The 10,143-nt window shown below is 28.5% G+C and overlaps 1 pseudogene; it reads left to right on the top strand.

Moving 5' to 3' along the window:
* The first annotated feature begins 8,117 nt into the window (after positions 1-8,117).
* Positions 8,118-9,808, top strand: LOC129299482 (cytochrome P450 89A2-like; annotated as a pseudogene).
* The last annotated feature ends 335 nt before the right edge of the window (positions 9,809-10,143 follow it).

Raw genomic sequence — 10,143 nt, 5'->3', positions numbered from 1 at the left:
CTCTTTTTATTATATATATATATGTTTTTTAATACTTTCTTAAATGTAAATCGCAACATCCAATTGAACGAGTTTGTTATCAACTGTTGTTTTTTTTTTTAGAAGAATTTCAGTTAAGGATTAAGTGAGAGACCTAATTTTAGGTGGATCTAAAAATGTTATGAAATTTTAAATCAATTCAGAAGAGAAAAGTTAAAAGAATTTTAACAGTGAAAAGATCAAAATGCTCTTCATCTATTATGCAAGATTATTAGTTATTATTTTCTTACCTCATTTATTAATTTATGAATATGAGTTGCAAGTTACATAAGTTGACATGTCAATAATTATATAAACTTGACATTAATTTTTAATCATAAGTAGCAACATCAGTTGTTGAATTGTCAACTTCACATTTTAATTGTTTAATATCAGTTGTAAATTATTGACAAGTCTTGTAATTTATTAACATCAATTATAAATTACTGACAGGTCTTGTAATTTATAACTAATGTTAGTAAATTAACAAGTAAAATTAATAAATTAATAAACTAATGTTACTGATTGTTTGACAAATAGATGTAATTTACAAATAATATTAGTAAATTAACAAATGCAGTAAGAAAATTAATAATCAGCGATTCTGTATAATACATGAGGGCATTTTAATCTTATCACCGTCAAAATCTTTTTGACTTTTCTCTCATGAATTGAACTAAAATTTAAAATATTTTTAAACTCATTTAAAATTAAATTTATTTTATGATCATTAACTGAAATTCTTCCTCTTTTTGTGTTTGGGCCCCTTCTTATGTTGGGCAGGCTGCAAATCATTCAAGTGAACTTAATCATAAATAATCCTTTATAGTAAAGTAAACAGTTAAATAGATTAAAAAAATTTAAACATGTGATTATATAATAAATAGAAAAAAAAAATAAACCTAAAATTATTTGACAAATAAAAATGGATGACTTCATGAATTCACAATATGCGAATGCTTCCGATGCCAACACCAAAATTAAAACATAATTGACATTTAGATGAATATCCAAGAACCACAGCATAACAGTATTAAAAAATTAAAAAAAAATTATATACTTAACCTTATATATTTAAAATATTTATTTTAATTAAATTAAGATGTGTTTATTATTATAGATTATTTATTATATAATAAAATCTTATTATTCATATTATTAATACATCAAAATCCACTTATCTTTTTTATTGAATAAAAATATATAAATATATAAAACTAAAGACATAAATACTGTCTAAATTAGAATATGGTCAACGACAGGTTGATGCCTTTTCCGGCAAAAGAATTCAGCAATGCAAAACAAGGCACTGGATTTTCCTATTATTTCACTTGTCTCTCCCATCATATAACGACATCGTTATTTGTATTTATTTATTTATATATATCTCAATTGGGCCTGGCTAGACGGTTGGAAATGCTGGCCCTAAACCCTTTCAATCTGAGCTGCGGGCTAGCTTGACCAAGCTCAAAAAACTTAGGCAATTTTTACCATGTCCAGAATTGGCAGAAAGTTCTCAGGCCGTTCTATCCGACCTGAGTTTGTCGGCATTTAGGCCACCTCTTTAGCTTTGAATGGGGTATTAAATAAAAAATATTTTTAAAACTCTATATTTTTGCCTTAAAAAAATTATGATTGTAAAGTTATTTAATAAAATTTTATTAATATGTGTAATTTGTTTTAAAAAATATCTTATAAATTGAAATAGATGGAATACTTAAAATTACTTAAGCAAATTAATATTTAGCAAAACATGTTTTTTCCGTCCTGGAAATTTGTGTCTTTGATTAATAGCTCACATTTCTTCATGTAAATTCTAAATTCGATTCCTGTACTATGATTAATGGGTGTCGTTTAAGAAAAAATGCATTTATTAATGACCCAAAAAGTAACTTATATATCTTGAATCACTAAAATATTTTAGCAAATTATATTTGAGATGGAAGGTAAGGTGAGAAAAAGAAAAAGAAAATTGAGTAACAGCTCCTAATCATAGATCTGACCATCCAAACAAATCTTTCATGTGGATGTTCATACATGGAAGAGCACACACGATGGAGCTCAAAGCTAGAAGAGGAATTCAAATATGTGATCTCTACCCGTTTTGATGCACAACCAAGGAAGACTCCAAGCATTTGCTTCGAGATTGTAAGAATGCAAGATACCAATGGAATTCTATGCTGAAGGATGAAATGCGGCAGACTTTTTTCTCCAGTCCAAGGTGAGATTAGGTCAAATGGAATCTCTTGCATGAGGTAGGGTTGGATCATACTAAGAAAGTTCCTATTTGGTTATATGTGTTGGGACATTTGGGTGACATTTTTGTTTTAAATTTTTTCATTTATGTCAAAATGGTTCTCACAGTTATTTTTGTGGGACAATTTCTCTCAGATTACTTTTGAGAGAAAATTGTGAATTTTCCTTAGTAACATTCGAAAGAAACATTTCTCTTGGATATTTTTGAAAGAGAAGTTTCTCTTGGATCTGAGAGAAATATTTTCATCAGATAATGTTGAGAGATTATCTATAATTTTTCTCGGACTTATCCATGAAAAAATTTTTCTCAAAAAAAATCCAAGAGAAATATTAAGCGCAATTACTTTTATTATTGTTTTTTTAAATTTCTCATTTCCATCAAACATTTTCTTTTGGATATGTTCTATAGAAGACGTTCCTGCCACTACGTGGTAATCTTCTCTCAAATTTCTCTCATATTTTCTCTTGGGTTTTCTCTCTATTATGAAATCCAAGAGAAAAGCTAAGAGAAAACCTATATGAGATATCATCAGAGAGAAAGTTGAGATGAGAGAATTTCTCTTTGCATTTTTATCCATGAAAAATTTTTAAGAAAATAACTATTTTGTTGTAGTGAAACTGAACAGCATGTCTAGTTTATTTGGAGTTACCATTGATAAAAAAACTAGTCAACAATAATCCTCTTTATAAAACTTCGTCTGTGGTTTCGAATCAGGTTCAGTTTGAAAATCAAGATTTTAAAAAGCTTTTTGTGGATGGTTTTGTGGATCATAAAGGAAGAAGCAACTGTGGTGGAGTTCTAAAAGATGAAGCTAATAGGCAAATTTGTAGTTCCAATTCTAAACTTGTGACAGTTCTACCTATTGTTGCAAAACTAATTGGCATCATTCAAAGACTAACTTTACGTTGGGAGTATGGCTTACATAATATTGTTGTCTTTACTGACTGCTTGAAAGCCATTAATTTAATTATTAGAAGTTGTGACCCCGATTAGCATTTTAAAGATGTAGCTGAGGAGGCCAGATCTTTACTCCTTAGAAACAGGCATATTACTTTTAACCCTATTTAATGTGAACATAATATTGATGCAGACTCTTTAGCAAAGCTATCTCACAATTTGGAACTTGTTTTTGTCTTTTTGATCATCATGTATTTGCTGTTTAAATTTTGGAAGATAATGAAAGAGTTTTGCTCTAGGTTTTTAGGATCTCAGTTTTATCTTATGTTTCTTTGTAGATTCCTTATACTATTTCTCATGTTTTAGCATTGGAATCCAATTGTTATTAAAAATAGAGAACACTTTTTGCCCCTTGTGAATAACGAACGGATCAAGGCATTTTTCTTGACGGATATGGATCATGTGAAGTGGAAACCGTTTAGTGGATGGGAGATGGAAAATCTTGACCATGAATTTTTATCTAATGGCTAGTAAGAATAGATGTATAAAAAGGTTCCTTATTTGCAGACACACAATCACAATTTATCTAAAATAAAAATTTATAAAAAATATAATATTTTTAATAAGTTTGTTAATAATTAATTTGGACAATAAAGATTTTATTTGAAAGGTTTAATATCAATTTTTTAATTTTTATAAATTAATTATCTAGATGTACTTTGAACAATTCATATTTGATTTTGGTTCATATTTAAAATTTTTAACTTGTAATTTTTAAATTTTTTTTGAAAAGTGCTAAAAATATTATCTTTATTTTTAATATTATATTTATTAAAATAAAAAATTATAAATATTATAAAAAAAATTTAATATTAGTCATAAATTGTCCAAACTCTAGAATACCTTTGAATAGTCAATTTATAAAAAAATTAATATTAAACTGAACCATTCATTTAAAATCTGTATTGTTCAAATTAGTTATTAACAGATGTTTAAAAATATTATATTTTTTATAAATTTTTATTTTAAATGAAATGTGATTGTGTGTTTGCAAATGAGGAATATTTTACACACCTATTTTTTATTAGTTATTAGATAAAAATTCATGATTAGGATTTTTCACTTCCCATTTACTGCACAGTTCCCACTATACATGATCCGTATCCCTTCTTGACACCGTCACCGTATCATACACCTTACTAATCATTCGTTGAGGGCGGGGTCTTTTTCCGCTTGAGCAAAAGGATGATTTCACATTTTTCTTAATAATTTTTATTTTTTTGGTGAAAATTTCTTAATAATTTTTAAAAATAAAATAAATTTCATTCCATGATTCCTTGATGGGGGTATTATAGGGTGTTTTTTAGAAAAAAAAATTTAATCTTTAATATCAGACATTTAATGCAATATTAATTACATTTTTTAAATATTATTTCTATTTAAGCTCATTAACTATGAGAGGAATATAATACAAATATTTATTTAAATAAAAATAAAAATAAAAATGTATTATTTTTAAACAAAGTCATTGTTAGAAATTTCTTTATACTCCCACCATTAAAAATGTAAGGCATTTTTAATTGAATTTCACTTCCAACTAAATAGTTACTTGTCTTCAAATTAATCTTATTTTTTATATTCACCCCTATTTAATAAGGTGTTTTACTTTAAATAAATATAAAGTGATTTTAATAGGAGCGCTTTTGTAAAAGAGGGTAATGATTACACTTTAAAATATTAAGTATGTGTTTAGTTTTAGTTTGTCAAAAGTTCATTTGATAAAAATTAGTTCAGTAAAAATTAATTATTGTAATAAAATTTATATTTGAATATATTTTTTTAAAAGTTAATTTGATAAATAAAAAATTTTTAGATTATATATACAGTGAAATGTGCTTTTGAATATATAATTATCAAAGAGAACATTGGTTTATATTAGTTTGTAATTTTTGTTATATAAATGTAATATATAAAAAATGTTTAAAAAAGAAAAAATAATAATAAATTTTTTTTAAAATATATAAATAACAATTTGATCCTCCAAAATATCATAATTCCTTTAAAGTCTCTGAGCACTTTTTTATCATTAATGAATTTATATAAATTATTAAAATTTTTTGTTAAAAATAAAATAATTTATAACTTTCTTTCTTTATTCGTAACAGTACAATAGCAAATGAAAAATTTAACATGTAAGTTATAATTTATTATTACATTGTTGCGAATTTAAAAAGAAAAGTTACAAATATAAGAAGAAAAAATTATGAATTATTTATTTTAATAAGGATAATTGATAATTTATATAAATTTATTAATGATAAAAAAATTCCTAAAGACTTCAAAAAAATTATGATATTTGAGAGATTAAATTATTATTTATATATTTTAGAGATTTTATTGTTATTTTTCCTTTAAAAAATGTGATAAAAAAATTCAAAAGGGTGTCCTGTTAAAAATGTTTGGATGGTATACAATGAAAAATAATTTTAAATGTATAGTTGCTAAAAAAGACAGATATAGAATTTATTATATGTATAATTTGATTTATTAAAAAATATATAAACAGTGGCATAAATTTTAAAATTGTTAATAATATAGATAATAAAAAAATATAAAATTTTATATGTTGAATAATATATATAATAAACATGTATAAATAAATTTTAAATATCAAAATATATAAAAAATCATTTTTTAATATGAAAATAACTTATTCTTTTCTCCTTGGAACACTGACAAAATGATGATGAAAATAACGTAAGAGACTAGAGTTGTATGTGAGTTCTGTGATCCGTAATAACAAGTGAAGAACAAAGGTAATATAAAAAGTTTAGAAATTTTATTTATCTCGTCACATGTTCAACTAGCTTTTCCAAATGCAAAAGTAACTCCAATGTGTCTTTACAGAATGGATTTTCAACAATATTTGAAATGCATATTAGGAATGTATTTTATTTTTAAAATTTTATTCAAACAACATTTGGCTTTTAAAAATAGTAAAAGCATCTTTCAAAAGCTAAATGTAAGATATCAAAACAGGTTTTAAAGATATATTATATTTTTTAATTTTTAATCTCTTTAAAAATATTTTATAATTTTAAATAAAAGGATTAATAAAACTAGAGAAAGTTTTATGTAATGATCATTTCATTACATTCTTTATAATTATTTGAACCGGACGGGCAGTAAGGGATAGGGATAGGGGCAGGGAGAATACAAGAAATGAGGGTATTTTAGGAATATTATTTTAGTTGAAGCTTCCCCGGGAGAAGCCTCCGTTTTACTCTTACTTATAAAATTTTATCCGATTGGTGGACCAGAGTACTGGTTGACGTCATGTTATCCTTTCTTTATCAATGGATTCATGAAGCTGCCCGCCTCTAGCACACTTCTAGATAGAAGTCAGCTTTCACACTGTTCATACACGTGTAGTACTACGAAGCACCCGTGTTTAATTTATTATATTTTTTGGTGAAACCGTGTTTAAATTTAAGTTAGTTTCTTGGGTATTAAAACGTTTTGTATTTTATAAGTATTTTTACTTGACATTTCAAAACATTGAATCTACTCCAATGTCTATTCTATATTTTTTTTTCTCAATAAATCTTATACAAGCCACCGTGGTGTATTAACTATTAATTCTTTTGGTACCAGTTTATTTTTGATCAGTCCTAGGTGTTTTTTCATTGGAAGCAAATTTCCACAAGGCATGGGCGAGTGTTAAATATAAGCTTTCTTTTAAATAAAAATTTAAATCTTAATTATTATGTTATGAAATACTAACTCATTTTATTAAATTTAATTTGTTAATTTTTTAAATCAATTTATTCTTTATTAGTTACTCATTCCCTTTTTATATAGAAAAAATTATCATTTTTAATTTATTTTTTATATAAATAAAATTACGTATTTCAATAAATATTTATTATCAATTTCTTAAATCATTCTTATAATTTCATCATTCATAATCACAGAAAATAATTAACTAAGAATATTTTAATTTAATTTTGTTTATTTTCACACATAATTAATATAATTAATTAATTTTTTAAAAAATTATGTGATATAATTTTTTCTACAAATAAAAATAGATGAAGAAAATCAAAAAAATTCTAATTTAAAGATAAATTTTCTCCATGTCTCATTACATGAAAAATTATTTAATTTAAGTTGCCCTAAATCATTTTTTTCTATTAAAAAAGAATTTAGATGACTTTGATTTTTAGAATTCATCTTGCCAATCTAATTTAAAGGGACAATGAAAGTTTAGTCCCAAAATAAAATTAATGAGGGGCAGGTCTGTGGTAAAATTTTTTAAAGAATAAATTACGTATATTGATTTAAATAATTATAAATTTAAAGTTATAATTACAAATAAAAAAATTTAATTTAATTTTAAATTTACTAATCCTCAATTTTCAATAGGAATTCTCATTTGTGACTTTCATGATCAATATTTATAAATTTTTAAATAAAATTTTATTAAAGACCTAATGGTGATTAATTTGTTGTTTTCAAGACTTTTCAATGGCTCAAATAATTAATAATTTCGTCTACGACGATGCCATCGCGCAGCCCTGGGTTGCCACTATTCCAGGGAAGGAGACAAAACAATAGTCATGTTCGGTCATCATCCCACTGCCCTGTGTTAGAAGCAAACTCAATCCTCTGACGCTTTCATTTCTCTCTCAAATTTTAATCCTATCACGCTCCCACCATGCCAATTTTTTTTTTTTTTAACCTGGACATGCCACAATAATTCACACTTGTTTATCGGTGTATAATTTCAATATATTCTTTATTAATTTTTTTTTTCAAAAAATGTATTTTTTAATTAAATTATATACCCGTACATAAAGAAATTACACACTCATCGTCAACGGACTGATATAAATGTCTAACAAACAAACAAAAATCTTCCAAGATATCAAGTCTCACTGGAGCTTCCCGATCGTCAATAATGGAGGCCTGGTTCATGTTCATCATCCTCGTCTCTGTCTGTCTCTGCCTCTTGATCACTCTTCTCTTTTCCTCCCATTCCAAGACTTCCCGCCATCCTCTCCACCTGGTCCTCTTCGTGTTCCCATCATCGGCTCTGTTTTCTGGCTCCGCCGATCCTTCACTGAGCTTCAACCGATTCTCCGAAGCCTTCATGCCAAATATGGCCCCATCGTTACTCTGCCCATAGGTTCTTGTCCTTCTGTATTTATATCTGATCGATCCCTCGCCCACAAAGCCTTGATCCAGAGCGGCGCCGTCTTCTCCGACCGCCCCAAGTCTCTCGCCACCAGTAAGGTCACCAACAGTAATCAACACAGCGTCACCTCCGCTTTCTACGGCCCCTACATGGCGCCTCCTCCGCCGCAATCTCGCCTCCGAGATGCTCCACCACGCTCGGATCCAATCCTTTTCCGGTACCCGGAAGTGGGTCTTGCACACGCTTCTCAACATCCTCCAGTCTGACTCCGAATCAGGAAAGTCAATCAAGGTCATTGATCATCTCCAATATGCCATGTTTTGCTTGCTGGTCTTCATGTGTTTTGGTGAGAAACTCGATGACAAGCAGATAAAGGATATAGAGTATGTTCAGAGGCGTTATCTTCTGAATTTTGACAGATTCACTGTGCTTAACTTCTGGCCAAGACTCACCAAGATAGTGCTCCATAAGCGTTGGGAGGAACTGCTGCAAATTCGGAAGGAACAGGAAGATGTGTTGGTTCCATTGATCAGAGCGAGAAAGAGAGCGAAGGAGGAGAACATTAATACACCAGCTGATGAAGTTATAGTGCCATATGTGGATACCTTGTTGGATTTACAGTGGCCTGAGGAGAAGCGAAAGCTTGATGAAGGTGAGATAGTGTCTCTATGTTCTGAGTTTATAAATGCAGGCACTGATACAACCTCCACGGCACTGCAGTGGATCATGGCGAATTTGGTGAAATACTCACATGTGCAACAGAAACTTGTGGAAGAAATCAGACAAGTCATGAGAGATAGAGAGGAAAAGGAAGTGAAAGAGGAAGATTTGAATAAACTGCCATATCTCAAAGCTGTGATCTTGGAGGGCTTAAGGCGTCACCCACCTGCACATTTTGTGTTGCCACACGCAGTATCAGAAGATGTAGTTTTCAACAATTATCTGGTTCCAAAGAATGGGACTGTCAACTTCATGGTGGCAGAGATGGGTTGGGACCCTAATGTGTGGGAAAGTCCTATGGAGTTCAGGCCAGAGAGATTCTTCAACAGTGAGGGAGAAGCATTTGATATTACAGGGAAGAAAGAGATAAAGATGATGCCATTTGGAGTAGGAAGAAGAATGTGTCCCGGTTATAATCTAGCTATGCTTCTCTTGGAATATTTTGTGGCCAATTTGATCTGGAATTTTGAATGGACAACTCCAAATGGAGGTGAAGTTGATTTGACAGAGAGAGAAGAATTCACTGTGGTGATGGAAAATCCATTAGAAGTCTGTGTATCTCCTAGGTCTTAGAGCAATCATCTAGTTGAGCCTTTGTGTTAGGGATGCCAATCTGTGGCACATGTACCACTACTCCAGTATTGTGATATTTTGTTACTTCAACTTCAGTTTCTGAATTGGATGCCAAATCTGTGTGCTTACATTAATTAGCACCTTCATTTGAAGACTTAATATTCAGCTATAGCTTACTACCTCCTGTCCGTGTTATAAAACCGTTTTTAGAAGATATACTCGGTCTTTATTATAAGTCACTGACAGTTGAGTATTTTTCATTTCAAAATGAAATTTTAAAAATATCCATTCACTTTACTCCATCTTCATTTTGCTAACGTGCTCTCTCTCACACTCTGTATTCAGCTTTTTCTCTCACCTTCTACTTTTTCTGTACAGTATTATGGGAGAAAATTATTTAAAAAATAATATTATATTATTTAGATTATTTTTTTGTTTTTTATTTGTAGATTAATTTTAAATTTTATTTATAATTATCTTT

Source organism: Prosopis cineraria, unplaced genomic scaffold (assembly GCF_029017545.1).
Source record: "Prosopis cineraria cultivar Desert tree isolate PC_DT_omini unplaced genomic scaffold, ASM2901754v1 PC1173, whole genome shotgun sequence".
Lineage (NCBI taxonomy): Eukaryota > Viridiplantae > Streptophyta > Magnoliopsida > Fabales > Fabaceae > Prosopis > Prosopis cineraria.
The sequence above is the reverse complement of the archived record's forward strand: the minus strand, read 5'-3'. Positions and strand labels throughout refer to the sequence as shown.